The following is a 19,989-nucleotide window of genomic DNA, read 5'->3' as shown; positions in this document are numbered from 1 at the left end:
AGAGGATGTGTTGTTGCACAGTGGCCCAAGAATCTCCTCTTTTGTAGCTCACCCTTTGCAATATGATTTGCCATCAACAAGAGAATTTTATTTTCCTCACACCTTGACTCTGGGATGGCCCTGTGACCTGACCTAATGAACAAAGTACAGTGGAGATGACACCAGACCCATCCTGAGGTCAGGCCTCGGGAACCCTTGAATGCTCTACTCATTCTCCTAGAATGCTACACAAGTCCAGAGCCTGCTAGATAATGAGAGGCCACATGGCTCTGCCCCCCCAGTGTCCCCCGATGACAATGAATGAATGCCAGAAATATTAGTGAGGCCATCATAGACTCCCCAGACAGCAATGAGCCAACAGCAAATTTCAGATGCTTGAATGAGGCCAGTAAAGATCAGGTGAGCCGGACCCAAATCAGCAGAGTCATTATTTTATACTACCATATTTGAGTTTATTTGAAAAAAAGGCACCTGATGCATTTAACTTATCTATACATCAGCTGTCTAGAATGTAAAGTGGGAAACATCATCGAGCTGTGAGAATTGAATGAGTTAAGTCGATCTAGAAATACTTAGAATAATACCTTGTAAGCCCTGCTCTGGTTATTTATCCTGTATAACAAAAATAATGGCATAAAGCAACAATGATTTAACATTATTATTTCTCAAAGTTCTGAGGGTTGACTGGGCTCTTGGGTTGTTCATCCTTGGACTCTCACATACAGGTGCAGACAGTGATTAGGGCATCAGCCATCTGGAAACTTCTTCATTCATAGGCTAGAAGATTCAAAAGTTGTGGACTGTACCAACCAACTAGAGTTCAGACATCCTTCTCTATCATCCATCTATCTATCTATATCTATCGTTCTGTCTCCTTCTCTCAGATCTCTCCAAATGGTGCCCTTGCATGAGCTAGACATCTAATTTGGCAGCTGAAGAATCTCAGAGTGGGACCCCCAAGAGAGGGAAACTGCATGGCCTTTTCCATTATGGACTCAGAAGCCTTCAAGTGTCACGTTGCCACCTTCTATCCAACAAGATAATTACAAAGCCCTGTCCCAGTTTGAGAGGAAGGGACATACACTCCATGTCTTGATGGCAGAGGAATTAGAGAATTTGCAGATGTCTTAAAAACACTCTGATCTTCTTACATACACACCCATAATCATATCATTCTCACAGCTACCCTAATAAGATGGGTAACAACAGGATATCCATTTTCTTTATTATTTGTAGATCTATTTTTTTTGACAGTTTTAGGTTCCCAGCAAAATTGAGAGGAAAGTATAGAGATTGCCCATAAACCATCTACCCCAGAGCCTCCCCCCTCATCGACACCCCTCACCCCACCAGAGTGCTGTATTGTTACAGTTGGTGAGCTACACTGACAAGGGACAGCAGGGTATCCATTTTCAATACAAGAGAAACTTGGCTTCAGAGACCATAAAGTTTAGATACAAAACTAGAACTACCCAGTATCTAAAATACCAAAGCAGGGGCGCCTGGTTGGCTCAGTGGGTTAAAGCCTCTGCCTTTGGCTCAGGTCATGATCTCGGGTCCTGGAATTGAGCCCTGCAGTGGTGGCGGGGGGGTGGGGGGGGGGATCTCTGCTCAGCGGGAGCCTGCTTCCCCTCCTCTCTCTCTGACTACTTGTGATCTCTGTCTGTCAAGTAAATAAAATCTTTTTGAAAAGTTAATAAATAAAATACCAAAGCAGAGGAGGGGAGGCAGAAATTAAGGGGAGGAAATTAACTTAAGCTACCCTGACTAACCCAGAAATTGGTACTGAAAGTGGAGTGCCCCCTAATAAAACCCAAACATGTGGAAACTCACACTGGAACAAAATCTCCCTCAGGCTTTGTTCTGAATGACCAAGATGAACAGAAAATGTGGCATGAAAAGAAATAAGTGTTTTTAGTGTAAACTCCTCACATTTGTTTTTTCTTTTCTTTCTTTCTTTTTTTTTTTTTTTTTTTTTTGTTAACTCAGTATAATCTAGCCTATCTTGGTTAATACACTATGTGCTCTGAAATGTTAAGGAAGAAAACTATGTCTGTTCTTGGAGTAAATTAATATGTATGAGGGGGTTGTATCAGCTATCAACTGATGTGTAATAAACCACTCTAGATCTTAGTAGAATGGGTTATATATAGGAGCCTTCTGGAGTACTGGAAATGTGTGTTGGGGAAGTAGTCACATCAGTGTAAAGATATAAATAGATGCAGAAAAATACATATACAAAGATAAATCAGGATGAACTCTAAGATTTACTTTGTGTATAAATAGAAAATAAAAATAGAAAAAGAACACAATAAAAATAGAAAATGGAAAAAGAAACAAAATAGAAACACAATAGCATAAAATAGAATCATATAATTAAGAAAATAAGTGGAAATGAAGTAAAATAGAATAATAACTACCATAAAATAGAAAAAGAGACAGTTAACAATCTAAGTTGACAGGACAGCTCAACATGGAAGAGAGGAGAAAGGAAGTAAATTTATTCTTACTCTAACTATTAACATTCCCAGAAAAATATGATTAAATATGTGTATTAAAAATTTAAGGGGCGCCTGGGTGGTTCAGTGGGTTAAGCCGCTGCCTTCGGCTCAGGTCATGATCTCAGGGTCCTGGGATCGAGTCCCACATCGGGCTCTCTGCTCAGCAGGGAGCTTGCTTCCTCCTCTCTCTCTGCCTGCCTCTCTGCCTACTTGTGATCTCTGTCTGTCAAATAAATAAATAAAATCTTTAAAAAAAAAAAATTTAAGAATAAGGTCGCCTGGCTGGCTCAGTCGGTTAAGCGTCTGCTTTCAGCTCAGGTTATGTTCCCAGGATGCTGGCATCAGAGCCCTGTGTCAGGCTTGCTGCTCAGCTCGAGCCTGATTCTCCCTCTCCCCCTTCCTGGGCTCACTCTTACTATCTCTGTTGCTATCTCTCTCTCTTTCTCAAATAAATAAACAAAATCTTTAAAAAATTTTAAGAATAAAGTATCTTTTTCAAGTAAAGTAAGTAAAGAGTTCATAAATTGAAAGCAAAAAGGGCTAATCATAAAGGAGGAGTTATAAATTTTGCTATGTTAAAGTGGAAGATTCTGTTCACCAAGGCATAAGCAAAGAGGCAGATAAGCATAAGCAAAGAGGCAGATAACACAATAGAAAAATTAGCAAAGAAGTCACACAAGAGGATATTCAAATGACTAGTGAAGTTGAAAAAGTCTTCAAGTTCATAGCCATCAAGGCAATGAAAATTCCCACTCCAAAGTGATATTGTTATACCCTCACCACAGTGACTAAAATGGAAAAAGATGGAAATAAAGTTTTGGCGAGGATGTGGGACAACTGAAACTTTCCTACACAAACTGAGGATTCTGAGGAGTATTCCATGGTCCACCCATTCTGGGAAACTAGTGGTAAAACAGTTCTACTAAACCTACCAGAAGCCCACTAAAGCTGGACATACACGGACTGTGTGACACTTGACTTTCATGCCGAGATGCACTCCCCATGTTGAAATGCATCATGTACTCACTCTACGACAGGTTCAAGCAGGTTCATGGCATCATTATTTATAAAGGCAAAAAACACCTCAAAAGGATGGTGAACAGTAAACTGGGTAGCTGACCTGCAGAGATATTCAGGGAAATACTGCATGCTCTATGCTGCACAGCAATGAAGATGAACAAATTATGGCTGCATGAAATACCGTGTGTAAATGTCAGAAGCAGTATGTTAAGCAAAAGAAGCCAAATACAAGAGTATGATTGGATTTACATAGAGTTCACAAATCAGCAAAACTAATCTCGGGTCTTGAAAGTGAGAACAAAGTTCCCCAGGCAGAGGGATAGTCACCAGGAAGGATCTCTGGAGAGGAACTGTGGGTTGTTCATTGTTCATGCCTTGATCTGGGTTCTGGTAACACACAGGCATTCAACTTGTGAAAATTTATTTGCACACTTTTTTAAAAGAATATTTATTAGAGAAGGAGTGTGCATGAGCGAGAAGAGGGGCAAAGGGAGCGAATCTCAAGCAGATGCCTCTTGAGCATGGAGGCGGACAAGGGGTTCAATCCTAGGACCCTGAGATCATGGCCTGAGCCAAAATCGAGTCTCATGCTTAACCGACTGAGCCACCTAGGTGCTCTTGCACTGTTTTCCATATGTAAATGATAATTGAATACAAGGTTTTTTTTTTTTTTAATTAAAAAAAAATCAGTGGGACATTAAAAAAAAAAAAAAAAGTGAAGAGAATCAGTGGAGAAATGGAATAGGGGATAAAATTTCCAAACCCCTAAAGGAAAAAATTGCTCAAAGAGAAAACAAACAGAGCACAGAAAAGTGAGAAAGAAAAATAAGAAATCATAATAACTAGATAACAAAGAATAAGAAATATATAATGAAATTAAGGCCAAATATACTAGAAATTATAATAAAGGTGATTGAATAAAAATCTTCTATGAAAGACAAAGTACTTGAAGAATCTGATGAAATAAATACTGTCTACCTTTAGGCTGTTCCACAAGAGACCTAGGACAGTGGCCCAGAAAGCTTGAAAATAAAGGAAGGGGAAACAATATTGTGAATCAACACCACTGAAAGGCAGGCAAATACAGCAATTTTAATTTCTGACAAAATTAACTGGGAGGCCAAACAAAACAAAAACCTTCAAAAAGAGAAAGAAGAGTATTTATCATTGATCGTAAAGTGTAATCCACCAGAAATTTAACAGTTGTGAGCCTTTATATATACTTAACAACATAGTTTCAAGATATATAAACCAAAACTGAGATAAAGACAAGCAAAATTTGACAAACCCACAATCACTGTGGGAGATTTTTACACAGAAAATCAAAGTGAAAAACAAACAAAAAAAGCTCTAATACCTTTGATTAACAGTCACCAAACTTGATTAGAGAGAGAAAATGCTTCAGAAAATACAGATTATTCTCAAGTATGTAAGGCAGCTTGACAGAAAAATTCACCAGTTAGTGGTCTAGGAAGAAAATCTCCATACATTCTAAACCAGTAGTCATGCAGGCCATCTTTCTGACAATGATGCAATCAACATAGAAATTAACAAGAAAAGGATTTTGGGAAAAGCCCACCTAATATAAATACATATGTTGGATATTTAAGAATGCCTCACATTGTACAGCTTTACTATTTATTGAAATCCATTTCATAGTAAGCCCACTTGCTTCTGCTCATTATCTCCTCCCCAATTCACAGTTGAGAGACTGCAAACAAAACCCACAATTTGTGCAAGTCACAGGACAAGTGTGTATTACAGCTGAAATTAAATCTTATTTCCGCTGGTGTACTAAATCTCGCTTCTTCCCACAAAGGCCTCCAGATGTGTCAGAGTTGCCAAATCCCTGTGAATTTAGGGTGTATATGCCTCAAAACCACCGTCTTTTTTGAAGTCTACATTTAGACACCAATTTCTATTTGCTTCTTTTATTAAATGTAAAAGTGAATTTCACAAAATTACTGAGCAAACCCCAAGTACAGTTATTAAACCTTTACACTTTTATAACCAAAGATTCTTCAAAACCATGACCACTTTTATGTTTTCAGTGAAAATTTTTGTCCACAGAAAGCAATGTTATATCTAAGCAATGACATTATTTTTAATATTTGTCATATCTTTTCATTTTTCTACATTTCCAAGTTCTATTCTACTGTCAAAACTCATTATTCTATTTTCCTGTTCCTCCCACATCCCACCTGGGGGTCTTTATATTAAAGTTACTTTCCAGGGCACCTGGGTGTCTCAGTCAGTTAAGTGTCTGCCTTCAGCTCAGGTCATGATCCCAGAGTCCTGGGATGGAATCCTGTATTGGGTTCCTTGCTTGGCAGGCTGCTTCTCTCTCTCGTTGTACCCCTCCTGCTTGTTTGTGCTCTCTCACACTCTCAAAAAAAAAAAAAAAAAAAAAAAAAAAAAAAAAAAAGCTACTTTCCAAGCTGTGGAGAGTGTCTATCACTTTAGACACTTTGAGGAATTCCCTTCCACATATCTGCTTGCCTTCAGAAGGCAGCCTAAAAGCTTTGCAAATAGCCAGTGACCATGACCTCTTCTATTTAGTCTCAAAAGTGCAAGTCCTGCATTAGTCTCTATTTTTATACCAAAGCAACCTACTCTTTTGGGGCTTTCTTTTCTCGTTTTTCTTTTATTCTCTTTTGTTTTTTGTCCCTCATTATTATTTTTTTTTAATTTTCCCTAACCCTTTTTTCAGTACACTTCTCCAACTCCACATTCATCTAGACAAGAAATGGAAAGAAATTGGGGTTTTGAGGGGCAAGGAGAAAAAGGAAAAGATAAGAAACAAGAAAAGGTGATTACTGTAATAAAATAGAGGAAATAGGTAATGTGAGGCGAGATAAATGGAAAATGGGGTTTTGTATGGATTTTTTTTAAGAGTATTTATTTATTTAAGAGAGAGTGAGAGAGAGCAAGCAAGCCTGAGCAGCAGGTGGAGCAGCAGAGTGAGAGGGAGCAGGCTCCCCACTGAGAAGGGAGCTCCATGTGGGACTCGATCCCAGGACTCTGAGATCATGACCTGAGCCAAAGGCAGGCTTTCAACCAACTGAGCCACCCAGGCCCTGTTTTGTATGGATTTTACAGTGCTGAATGGGAAGAGAACATATGAAAGAAAAATGAAAGAATCAAAGTGAGAGTAAAGAGAGCAGAAGAGCGAAATGGGGTTAGGATATTTGGTGGCTTAGTCATCAATTAAGTTTCTAAACTGTTGCTACTGGACAAACTGCTGGCCTTGCAAGATGGTGCCCATAGAAAATGCTTATACTCCGGCACATAAGAACTTGCAACCTCTCACTGCATTTGTTACTCACTGAAAGTCGAGTGTCTGATTCTGCTTACTTTAATAGAAACAGCTTTGACACAAATGAACAGTAGATTTGATTGGGAAAGCAACCAAAACAACCACTCATTTTCATCTCACATGCAAATCTTAGCACTTCACTGACAAAACCATACTGTTTTATAATAATTTTCCCAACTAATGTAGCATACATCAGAAACAATATTCTTCTTTGAAACATATCAACACAGCTTTCTCATGCTGGAAAATACCTGCCTACACACCTTCTTCTTTTGCTTCCTGTATTTTTCAAGTGGCTAGTGTATGCATACCTTGGTGTTCCACTCTAAAAAAATATCTCAAACACAAAGTTAAATGAAACAGGCTTATTTTGTGTACCCCTACTTTAATTGTAGTTTTAGGGAAACAAATAAATCACAATGTAATCTGATTTCTAATTATAGTGGACCGATATTGTTTTTATCTGCCAGGCACTTTATATTTTCTGGCAACAACCCCCCCTGCCTTCTGCTTTGGAAAAATTGTCTCTCCAGAACGCTTTTCTCCTTTGTTTACCTTCATTCTCTGACCTAGACATCACGAGTTTGGTCCTCTTGGTCCTCCCTTCAGTATACACACTTGAAGTGTCATTAAAGAAATCACATATGTCATTTTATGTTATTTGAGAGTTCATGTTTAACTTGATTTTCTATTATAAACCTCATAATTTTTTTGTTCAATGTCTTAACACAGTACTTTTTTAAACAACCAACCATGTGTGAATTGACAATAGCAGAAAGTTAATCTTTTTTCTCTAATTCTTATAGATGCTGTACAACTTAAAGACACCTGCTTCCACCCAAAGATGGTAATTCTATACTAATAATAGCACATTCCTGCATGAATTTGCCTGGGGGTAGAAGGCATTTGTGAATTAGGGGCCCAAAGTAACAGAAGTATTACCAACAGGAATGAGAAGAACAGAAACAACAGGTGAGCTATGGATTCAGTTTTTGTTACATTGAATCATATATTTTGTATATATTGTGTATGTGTTGTTTTATTGAACTAGCAGGATGGTTAGAGTTTAATGATAATGGTTTTCAAAACAATCTTTGACAATTAAAACATTTGGGCATTCTATTTCAACAAGTTCTTTTCATAGGCAACAATCTTGAATAGGTGGAAGGATTTTTTACATCACTTAGTTATTTACCCAGAAAATTGCCTAACAGCCATATGACTGGGTGTATCCACAATCAGTCATTGAATCCCAGAATTTACAAATGTAACTGTGTACCAAGTCATCTGTGGAATTACCAAACATACACACACACACACATATCACACACACTTATATATATTTATATTTATGTTTTTATAAATTTATATATTTCCAGATCTTCACCCACCCCTTTATTTTTAACAAGTTCCATGTGTGGTTCTGAGAGACATCTGGCTTGAGAATCACTGGTTTAGTCCATCTCTTTCCAATTTGTTCATCTTCAGTCTTGAAAAATTGAAATTCTGAAAGTGTGAATGCTTGTAGTAAGAATCATCTTCTTACTCATCATGTATTTCAGTTTAAGAACACAAAGGCTCTCCTTGATGATTAGAAGCTGTCAAGGCCATTTTATGGGTGTGACATCTCTTACTAGAGCTTGTCTATACTTGTGTATAGGCTGCTGTATGATGGAAACTAGAAATCTGACACACCAGGTATGTTTGAGCTACTCTTTTGCTGTAAACTGCTGGATAAATCTCACTTTTTAAAAAATTGTATTAGTTCTGGGGTGCCTGGGTGGCGTAGTAGGTTAAGCAACTGACACTTGGTTTCGGCTCAGGTTGTCATCTCAGGGTTGTGAGATCGAGCTCTGCATTGGGCTCCACGCTCAGTACCATCCGCTTAAAACTCTTTCTCCCTCTCCCTCTGCTTCTTCTCCCTGCTCCTCTCAAGTAAATAAATCACTCTTCTTTAAAAAATCGTATTAGTTCTTTCAGATCCGTTGAATAACGTAAGTTTAGCCTCCATGGTCAGAGTTAGAAATGTAACATTTTTTCCCAAAAACATGTTGAAATTAACATTTTGCCAGTAGTGAGTTATTACAAATATGACCTCTGGCAAGAAGAGAGGAAATGGGAAATCTCCACTGAAGAGAGGAGAAACTAACTAAGGGAATGCACAGGCAGGAAGAAGACAGTGCAAAGCTTGTCAATCACTTGAAACTTATCCTTCTGCCATAGCTACATTAATGTCATTAATGTCATTCCCCAATTATATTGCATTGTTTCTAATGCCAGTGCCTTTGAACATGCTCCATGTTTCTTGATGAAGTACTGTCTTTTAAGACCCAGCTGAAATGTAATCCCTTCTGTGGAAATTTCTTCAGCTCTCCAGCTCCCTCCTGTGCCCCTTCCAAGTCTCCATTTAGCTTTCTTGACAGCGCCATGTTAACTATTTGGTTTCATTCCCCTGTTTGGCTATCCATTACATGAGGGCATTCCTGGGTTTTCAATTCCTATCTTTGTATTTGACAACCCCAAGTGACGAAGAAATGCTCATTCAGTAAATATAAAATGACTTGCTTAATTACATTTGCATTCTACTGTACCTCCTCAGCCTTATCAAGGGGCAACCGAAGAGGGCTAGGTGTCCCCTTGGGGGCCTTGACGTCACAATAAATCCACTGACTTTAAAAAAGCAGGAGACCTAAGTCCCTATCCAGCAGCTACATTCACCAACTTGCCTACAGATTTCTGTGACTGAGTTGCTGTGGTTGGGACCTGGGAAGAGACAGAGAAGAAACCTGGGTGAAAAGTCCAGAAATGTGCAACCAGATGAGCCAGATGGCCAGTTTCAAAACCCTGGGTTTCCAGATGTAGTCCAGCAACAGAAATTCATACTGCCCCTCAACCAAGAGGAGGGCAGGAATCAAAGGACAGGCACATAGCCCTGGATCCCAAGAGAGAGGTTGTGTAGGTCACAAAGAATAGGGAATGATGAGCAGTATTACTGGGACTGAGAGACCATAGTAGCCAGGAACATGTACCCCTTAGGTACAAGTGATAAAATCCCAAAGCAAAAAAAAAAAAAGGAAAGAAAGAAAGAAAGAAAAGAAATGGAACCATACCTATACCTCCTCTAGGGTCCCAAAGTCCCCTATGGATGTCTTTATCATTTATCATATTGTCTGTTTCTCCTTCTGGTCTCTGAACCCCTCAAGCAAAGCCACTTCAACTCATTCACCTTTCTGTCTCCAACACCCACCAGGAATCCAGTGTATTGTCTGACACTTAATTTACACTTCACATATTTTTGCTATTGAGCTGGCCTCCTAAGAATGAAGAAGTGTCTAGCTTTCTCCCTCCCAAGTCCTAGAGCTAAAGATGAGTTTTTAACCCAATGTGTTTTACCACATGAATTTCAGGCTACCTTCTAGTTCCTTGATCCTATCATTATAAGACATTTTCTCCTTAAATTATATGTGAATACTGAAGCCTCAGATGATGGGGAAATAAAGAAATGTAAGTAGAAGAGGAAAAAAATGCAGAAAGACTACTTTTTTTTTTTTTTTTTTTTTTAGTAATGATACATTCAAACAGTGTTTTATCTAGTGCCTAAGAAAGTAAAAGCTTATTCAATTACACTGTGGTTTTGAAATAAAATCCACTACCGACTGACTGCTCATTGCTCCAGACGAGCTTGGGTGTGCTGGCTGGTGGTTGGTGCAGTGACTGATACGGTGTAAGATTTCTGAGTGGCAGAATGGTATCAGCTTTGTGCAGAAGTTAGCTGCAATTTTATTGAAAAAAGTTATCTGACGAGATTGAGCACTTACTGCATATGCATAAAAATGTCCCAACAAAGAGCTGTAAGGTATCTTCTTGATCAAATTGACTTACACAATAGAGGGCAAAAAAAATCCAGCTTTTCTTCCAGCCTTATAGATCATTAAATGGCTGCTATAAAATATCATTGCTTTCCTTTCCTGCTTTTTATCACTGCCAGTACAGACATTAAGTTTACCCTTAACAGTAAATGGTCATTCCATCCTATGGCATTGCTTCACAAGGAGAATGTCCAATTCTTATGGTTATCTCCTCATTCATGCCCCATGTATTTAACCCATTGGTTGCCTATTTTATGGTACACAGAGGATTGGGATGTGCAAAGATGAGTAAGTGATCGTTATTTAAGGAGCACAAAGTCTACTACTACCAAAAAAACAAAACAAATAGTGCCCTTATAATACCCTAAGCGCTATGATGAAGGTTTTACAAAGTACTATCATAGAGGAAGATAAACCCTTCAACTTTGCCCATGTGGAAGAAAGAGAACTTGAAAGGACTGAGCATGTTAATAAGGAGATGCCATGGGAAATTTACTGTAGTACTTTGGGAATTTTGGAGGCACTCTTACTTTGGGGTCTACTAAGCTCAGTAGGTTTCTATTGGAACAGTGAATTAGTTTAAAAAAAAAAAGTTTGTTGTTGAATGCAAAATCTACATAATTCGGAGTGAAATGAAAATCTGAAATTGACTCGTGCAGCATGAACTATACCCACAGTCTGAACAAAGTAAACCAAACCAATGAATTATTAATTCACACAAAAGCAAGGTCCTTTAACCCCATCTCCATGGAAATTATTTCTCCAGACTTCAGTCACCTTCATTCTGAGTTTACTCGCCTCTAAAGACCTATATCTAAAAGGTGATACAGGTTTAGTAATAAGGGTATAAGCACTGATGGGGTTAAAGTTCATAAGCTTTGGGACACAGTGGTAGCAGGAAATCCAGATGTACAAATTGGCTGTGTGCCAGTTTGCCAGTTAGCAGGCATAGCAATGGTTGAGAAATAACATTCTTTGGAAATTATAAAAGTGGTGCATCTGAAGGATGAGTGATATGGTTTGTTTTCCATTATAGCCCATAATACATGGCTATTTGCTCTTTGATCCATATCTTGACTCCTGGACTCCAGGCATAATAGAGGTAAAAAGAGAGTACAACACTGGTCCCATTCACAGAACTTAAGGACATTTTGTGGCTACCAGCAACAAATATAGGAATGAAGATGGAGGAGACTTTTCCTTACTGGAGTTCCCCTGATTTTTCTTTCTGACAATTTGGTTCTCAGTACCACCATCTACTGAAAAGGATTCTAAGGATTGTTACTCAGTATCCTTACTAAAATGGTTCAAATGTAAAGTAGGTCCCAAAGCAAATCTACCTCCTGAAGAAGTGATTCTGATCACCAGATGCTGAGCAGAGAGCCTGCTCCCCCCACCCTCTCTCTGCCTGCCTCTCTGCCTACTTGTGATCTCTGTCTCTCTGTCAAATAAATACATAAAATCTTAAAAAAAAAAAAGTGCTATTCTACAGTGAACGCCCTTGTAAATGAATCTTTGCATGCTTCCTAAATTCCATTAGGATATATGTTCGGAAATGGAATTGTGGGGACAAGGAATGGGCACATTTTAAATGTTCTCAAAGTATTGCCAAGTATTCCTACAGAATGTTGGTATCAACAGAGTCAGCCTGTTCATGTCCGTAATCCAGTTACTTGTACTCATGGAGGCTATTTGCTCATCCTAACTTGTCACTCATATTGCTACAATATTCCAGTAACCACTGGAAGATTCTTGAATGTTCCAAAACTCACCACAATGGTTGAGAACAAGATTGATTTCCTTGGAAACCCTTTCTTTTTCCTGAGTAGTTACATACGGCTAGCATGCAATTTTTTCCCCAGATTTCTCCAATCAGTTAACAGCAGTTTAACACCACTGAGCATATTTCCCTTATTGATTGTCATTAAATAGGCTACAGTTTAAATCACGTGCAAGACTTCTTGATGCAAAAATTTATATCAAGAACAGCGTTTGAATGATCTGGCATTTAAACACTCGCACTCACACGTGGAACCATTTAGATGATGCAAGAACTTGGCTCAGGAAAGAGATGCTTCAGAAAAAACTCTAGTTTCTCTTTGAGGCCAGTACTTGACGTTTAAATGGTCATTTCATTAAAATCACTGAATCTGTTAATTTCCCCAGCCACCGAGGAAAATGTTGAGAGGAAAAGTCGATTTCCAATCTGTAGGGAAATGATGGTAGTACCGCTGTTAACGACCGATGACAGCAGTTGTCTTCTGGAACACCCGGGCTGCAGTCTCCAGCTAGATTCCTTCTGCTGCTTTTTTCTTTTTCTTTTTCTCTTTTTAACAGTAAAAAGAAGAAATTACAGAGGCAATTCTGTCTAAGGAAAAGAAAGGATTCAAAAAGAGAAGGCTTTATTTTGAAGCATCCACAGGACATCGTGGAAAGCTCCCAAGCACTTGAAAAGAAAATCTCCTTCCACAGACATCAATAAGGATAAATCCTCTCGGATACAGCTTAAGACAGGGGGTGGGGGTGATGAAGCCAGTTTTAAAGTATGGGCTTTGCAAGCTGCACGTCCTCAAATAACGACTTGAAGGAACTGAAGTGAATTCAGCAGGTGGAGATGGCATCCCTTCCGGATATTGTTTATGGGCTTTCTCTTATGGTAAGATCTACTGTCTGACCTCAAAGTGCACTGGTTCTACCATCTTGGCTGTTTGATGAGACATTTGCTCATCACGCGCCTCCCAGCCCAACAGCCAAGGATACAACTACCATGACCCAGGACTGAGCGGGTGGAAGAGATGCAGAGCTCTCACGGTTAACCCAGCCAGTGTAACTGTCCTGGTTTTCTAGCCACAGTTCTCGCATCATTCTAGAAGCAGCCTGCCCAATCGCAAATGTATGTCAAGCGTTTTCTCTTTGCCAAAAGGGATATCTCTTTTCAAAATCTCACAGACCCCAATTTCAACCTAAAATCATACTTCAAATTATATTCCACCAAATTTCATTTTAATTCCTAAATCTTCCAGAAAAAAAGTATCTAAGAGCTCTCAGAGGGATAACATAATTCAGAATCTTTATATATGCACCTTTTAAAGTTAGTATAAAAGTAACACCCACATAAAATAAGTTCTTTTTGTTCCCAGATTGTTCATAAAAGTAAATCATAAAAATAAATCACAAATATAAAGTTTTTCCTTCAGTGAATGAACTGTTTTTTACCTGCAAAATTGCCTTTACTTCCTTATAGCAAATTCAAGGTGATCTTAGGGGGGGAAAGACAAAAACAGAAACAACAACTGTGTTACATTTGTTTCCACAAGCTATGAAAGAATAAACTACTTTCGATTATTTGCTCTCTCTGCTGGCTGTAAAGCGATCCAATATCATTTAGAAGAGAAAATGGCTTGTCACAGAGATAACAGTGATAGTCATCACTGCTCATGTGTATATTATGTTAAAATATATAACCTAAAGCTATTTGTTAGCTATTATAGCTGGTAATAATTCTGTGAAACATTGTTTTTCCCATTTTACACAAGTAAACAAGCTCGGGGTTGTTAAATTATACACTACTGTGTGACAGAGTCATATATGAACACAGATAGGGTTTTACAGCATGCAGTGGTTGATGTCACAAAGGTTACATCCCCAACCTTTCTGTCTGAAATGGCTCTACTTCTCTGTGGTCACCTCTGTGTTCATTAGAAATGGTGATGCAGTTCAGAAAACACGCCAGTATTTCCTTTTCACCCATTTGTCTCTTTATAAATTTATTTTTTCAACAAATAACAAATGATTACTTGACACTGTGGAATCAAAATGACAACTCATAGTGATCATGACTCCTGAGTTTGGTGAGCAGAATATACAGAATTTTTTTTAAAGTAGTTAAAAATTGCTCTGGGCAGCACAGACATTTTTACAATGTTTATTCTTCCAACCCATGAGCATAGAATGTTTTTCCATATTTCTGTGACTTCCTGAATTTCTTTCAGATGTGTTCTGTAGTTTCTAGAGTATACATCCTTTACCTCTTCGGTTAGATTTATTCCCAGGTATCTTAGGGGTTTGGGTGCAGTGATAAAGGGGATCAGCTCCTTAATTTCTCTGTCTCCTGTCTCATTGTTGGTGTATAGAAATGCAACTGATTTCTGTGCTTTGATTTTGTATCCTGTCACATGGTTGAATTGCTGTATGAGTTCTAGTAATTTGGGGGTGGAGTCTTCTGGGGTTTCCACATAAAGTATCATGTCATCTGCGAAGAGAGAATTTTGACTTCTTTTCCCCATTGAGAATGATAACTCGCTGTGGGCTTTTCATAGATGGCTTTTATGATATTGAGGAATGTTCCCTCTATCCCTATACTCTGAAGAGTTTTAATCGGGAAAGGATATTGTAGTTTGTCAAATGCTTTTTCTGCCTCACTTGAGAGGATCATGTAGTTCTTGTCTCTTCTTTTCTTACTGTGCTCTATCACGTTGATTGATTTGCAAATGTTGAACCACCCTTGCATCCCAGGAATAAATCCCACTTGGTCCTGGTGAATAATCCTTTTAATGTACTTTTGGATCCTATTGGCTAAGATCTTGCTGAGCATTTTTGCACCCGTGTTCATCAGAGATATTGGTCTGTAATTCTTCTTTTTGATGGGGTCTTTGCTGGTTTTGGGATCAGGCTAATGCTGGCCTCATAGAATGAGTTTGGAAATAGAAGTTTTCCTTCTATTTCTCTTTTACACTGTTGGTAGGAATGCAAGCTGGTACAGCCACTCTGGAAAACAGTATGGATGTTCCTTAGGATGTTAAAAATAGAGCTACCCTATGACCCAGCAATTTCATTACTAGGTGTTTACCCCAAAGTTACAGACGTAGTGAAAAGAAGGGACACATGCTCCCTGATGTTCACAGCAGCAATGTCTACAATAGCCAAACTGTGAAAGGAGCAAATATGTCCTTCAGTAGATGAATGGATAAAGAAGATGTGGTTCATATATACAATGGAATATTACTCAGCCATCAGAAAAGATAAATATCCAACTTTTGCATCAACATAGATGGGACTGGAGGAGATTATGCTGAGTGAAATAAGTCAAGCAGAGAAAGTCAATTATCGTATGGTTTCACTCATATGTGGAACATAAGGAATAACACAGAGGACCACAGGGGAAGGGAGGGAAAATTGAAGGAGGAGAAATCGGAGAGGAAGAAGAACCATGAAAGACTCTGGGCTCCAGGAAACAAACTGAGGGTTTCAGAGGGGAGGGGGTGGGGGGGGTGGGGTAGCCAGGTGATGGGTATTAAGGAGGACTCGTGTGGTGATGAGCACTGGGTGTTATATGCAATTAATGAATCATTGAACACTACATCAAAAACTAATGACGGATTATACAGTGGCTAACAGAACCTAATTTTTAAAAATTAGTTAAAAGAGCCTAAGATGGGGCGCCTGGGTGGCTCAGTTGGTTAATTGTCTGCTTTCACTTCAGGTCATGATCCCAGGGTCCTAGGTCCCTCTACTGTAGCAGGTTCCCCGCTCAGTAGGGAGCCTGCTTCTCCCTCTCCCTCTGCCCCTCCCTCTGCTTGTGCATTCTCTCTCTCTTGCTTTCTCTGTGTGTGTGTCAAATAAATAAATAAAATCTTTTTAAAAATTTTTTTAAAAAAAGACTCTAAGATAAGTTAATGTGTTGGCAGAAGACCTAGTGTGCAGTGGGAGCCCCGAGAAGAGGGGAGAATATATTATGAAGACAGGAAAACCTCGACTGGGGAGACACCAGTTTTGTTGAGAGCTGGGGCATGAGTAAGAGTTTGCCAGTATTTTCAACCCCCCCCCCCCGTTGCTTGCCTCTTAATTATTCAGCATGTAATCAGCTTCCAAAGATCTTTCATAAGTTGTGTCTTCTTTATGTAAGTTAAAAATTATAAATAGTTTCAGTGGCTTTCCTCTGGTTATTTAAAGGAGTTGGCTTGTTCTAGAGAGAGAAAGTATTAGAGCCTGTCAGGCAGTAGTAGCAGTTGAATGAAAAATAAGAGCGTATTTCTTTCTTCCAGAGATGCCTGGGGCCCTGAATTTGAGCCACAGATTTGGAGTTTGGGTTGTTGTTGTGTGTTTTGTTTGTTTGTCTGTCTCGAGTTCCCTGTCAGCCAAGTGTGGTTTCCTCAGTTATCTATGGAGTTAGGACTAAGGACTGCATCAAATCAAGACAGATACAAAGCATCGTTTAACAAAGTTGTACTTTGCTTTTTTCTATTTCTTCTGCCCTATTAAACATATGCATAGTGTCTCTGGTTTGGAAAGGACCATCTTCCTGTGAGTCTGCTGGGAGGGGTTTCCAGAAGAAGCGGAGATTAGAGGTCCTGTCTCAGACAAGGCTTGAGGGCCTTGCCTGGGGCATTGCAATGTAGGTGCATAATAAACGTAGGTTGACCAAAACGAAGGTCCCAACCCAAGCTTCCTCCTTTCAGATTTTATTCCATTTTCCGACAAATTTGCCTCGTCTGCCACCTGTTGGCAGGAGGAAGCATTTTTCTGGCTGAGCTTAACCTAAAGACTCAAACCTCAGCTCGGAAACTGGCGTCACCATACATTACATCCTCCATCACAGCTGTTCAAGGACAGGAGGAGAGACTATTGGTGGCAGGGGGAATTTGGATGTTGGAGGACTAGCAGAGCAGTTGCTTCCCTAGGCATCACATTTATAGCCCTGCCCTGAGCATCCTTGTCCTGATTGTTCCTCCAGAAAGGGCTTCAGTCTCAATGAGTATTTCCTTTTACATCAAAAGGAGATGACAATATTTTCACTCCCCAGCTCTCAGTGAGTTTGGGAGACAAATGAGATAAAGTTGTGTGCCCACCAAATTATTTATACCTTTAATCCCCTTCACTCTGCTCTCAAAAAAAAAAAAAATCCTTACCATAGCTATTACATTTATTTGCCTCATTTGCCAGAGGAGACCAGATACCCAAGAGGAAATACCCCATGACATGTGAGCAAACTTGAGGACACAAATCACAGATCTCTGTGGCTAGAACTCAGAAGTAGCTTAAAGACCCACAACAGAAGAGCTGCAGCCTTTCACATTTTGTGTTTTCATTGTGGCTTTTATCACATTCTGAGCCATGGGTGGGGTGTGTGTGTGGGTGTGTGTGTGTGTGTGTGTGTTGCTGTATAAATGGCCAAAGTGGGACCCCAAAAGTCTCAGTAATTTGTTCAGGATAAGAGAGTACATCAGAATTGGAGCCAGAAGGTACTGTGAGATCTGATACTAGGCCTCTATTCCCTCCATTGTTCTTTGCTTCCAGGGGGAACCCCAGATTGCCTAAGTCACAAAGTAGCATGGTCTCCTCTGGTTCTCTGAAGATCTGGAGACTGTGACCCTTGCTTTCCCCAAAACCCAAATGAATCATCAATGGTTGTGCTGGAATGAGGTGGAGGGAGCTGCAAGGGTGGAGGGTATGAGACTTGCCCCCATATAGCAACAAATGGGGGGGGAGGTGTGAACACAGGGAAGAATCAAACCTACACGTGGTGGAAGGCAGGGGCCTTGGTTCGTACAGGACCAGGCACAGCAGATCTGCTCACTTGTTCTGGACATGATTAGCTTTAGTCTGGATAAATTCCAGCTCCGGGAAGGCAACATATTTGGATATTTTTGCTTAGAAGAGTAGAGATTACGTACAACAGTGGAGATGGTTTCCTGCAACATATTTCTACCATAGGAAAGAGAATCCCAGGGGCATGTCATCTCCATCCTAGCCATATCACTCATGTAAAGCCCAGCCTTACCATATGTATAATGCTAGTGGCAGCTTGGGAACTCCGGGCTAGCTTTATTCCTGAAAGCAGCCTGTCCTAATGTACACACAAAAGAAAACCAAAACCTGCTACATTTTACTGGTGGTGGCGCAAATTTACTGTTAATAATATTAAATTGAAGAGTGAATCTGGTTACTGTTTGTATATTCCCTTGAGCACAAATTATGACATCAGTTATGGTTATAAATAGCATTGTGATAACTACTCTGTGCTTCATTTCATCCTCACAGCAGCTCTATGGGATGCATTTGCCTTACAGATGAGGAAGCTGAGGTACGGAGAGGTCAAAGGCTTTGCCTGGGGATGTACAGGCAGGAAGTTGTAGAGACACATAGAATCTAAACTAACTGAGCCCTTACCCCTAACCAATAGTCTGTCAAGTCCAGCCTTGTGTTTCTGTTCCCTGGGTATATGACTTATCCTTTCCACTGGACGGCAGGCTCTTGGAAACCAAGACTCAAGTCTTACTCTGTTCCCCCACAAAAGTATTTGTCATAGTGTGGAGCAGGAATGTATCCTAAGATCAGGATGGCCAGACACAGATTTTGTAAGTCAGCAGATAGATGGTTAATCAGTAGAGACAGACAGAGAGAGGAAAAGTACAGTTATGTGGAGAAGAGGGGATGGGTGGAGGAAGAGAATGCACAAACTAGCAGAAAACAGAAGAAAAGATATTTCAAACGTAATACTTTTGTTCTAACATAGCAGCCAAGTAATAAGCTAGTAATAAGACATGTCCTTGCAGAGAAATAGCTAACATCTCTGCTGATTTATACTTGAAAGGATTTATCATTCGCCTTTCCCCTGTAAAGCAATGTAAGATCATTAGGATTACTGGCATTCTGTTGTACCCTCTGCAGAGTTTAATGCCATCGCAGACTATTAAAAATTTATAGAAACAAATAAGAAAGTCCAGCATCAGCTGAAGCTCTAAGCCCCTGGAAGAAGAGAATAGCTTCTGGGCTACCATTTCCCTTGCAAATGTAAATTCAAGGGATTTGGGTTCACAGGTGACCTCAGCCTTCCTCTTGAGCCACAACCAGAACAAGCTGGTTGGACATCCATGGAACAGTGATGTAGGCAAAGGAGCATATCAGCCCATCCCATTTTTTTTTAATTTAATTTCTTTTCAAGGTAACAGAATTCATTGTTTATGCAGCACACCCGTGTTCCATGTAATACGTGCCCTCCATAATACCCACCACCAAGTTCCCCCAACCTCCCACCCCCCACCCCTTCAAAACTCTCAGATTGTTTTTCAGAGTCCATAGTCTCTCATGGTTCACCTCCCCTTCCAATTTCCCTCAACTCCCTTCTCCTCTCCATCTCCCCATGTCCTCTGTGTTGTTATGCTCCACAAATAAGTGAAACCATATGATAATTGACTCTCTCTGCTTGACTAATTTCACTAGGCATAATCTCTTCCAGTCCCGTCCATGCTGCTACAAAAGTTGGGTACTCGTCCTTTCTGAT

General features: G+C 39.7%; 2 long non-coding RNA genes across 6 annotated transcripts in view; one reads left to right on the top strand and one right to left on the bottom strand.

The window, feature by feature from the left end:
• The window catches only part of LOC309860210, a 251,410-nt gene extending 236,055 nt beyond the window's left edge, over positions 1-15,355 (top strand). For 3 of the 5 annotated variants that reach the window (XR_014309252.1, XR_014309253.1, XR_014309255.1), the window contains 2 exons: positions 7,644-7,809; positions 12,873-15,355. This is a non-coding gene — a long non-coding RNA (uncharacterized lncRNA). The remainder of the gene's footprint in view (positions 1-7,643; positions 7,810-12,872) is intronic. The other 2 variants (XR_014309251.1, XR_014309254.1) reach the window with 1 other exon arrangement.
• The window catches only part of LOC309860208, a 106,939-nt gene that overhangs the window by 11,771 nt on the left and 75,179 nt on the right, over positions 1-19,989 (bottom strand). The gene's annotated exons all lie outside the window — the stretch shown is intronic.

Source organism: Mustela nivalis, assembly GCF_964662115.1.
Source record: "Mustela nivalis genome assembly, chromosome: 2".
Classification (NCBI taxonomy): Eukaryota; Metazoa; Chordata; class Mammalia; order Carnivora; family Mustelidae; genus Mustela; species Mustela nivalis.
The sequence above is the reverse complement of the archived record's forward strand: the minus strand, read 5'-3'. Positions and strand labels throughout refer to the sequence as shown.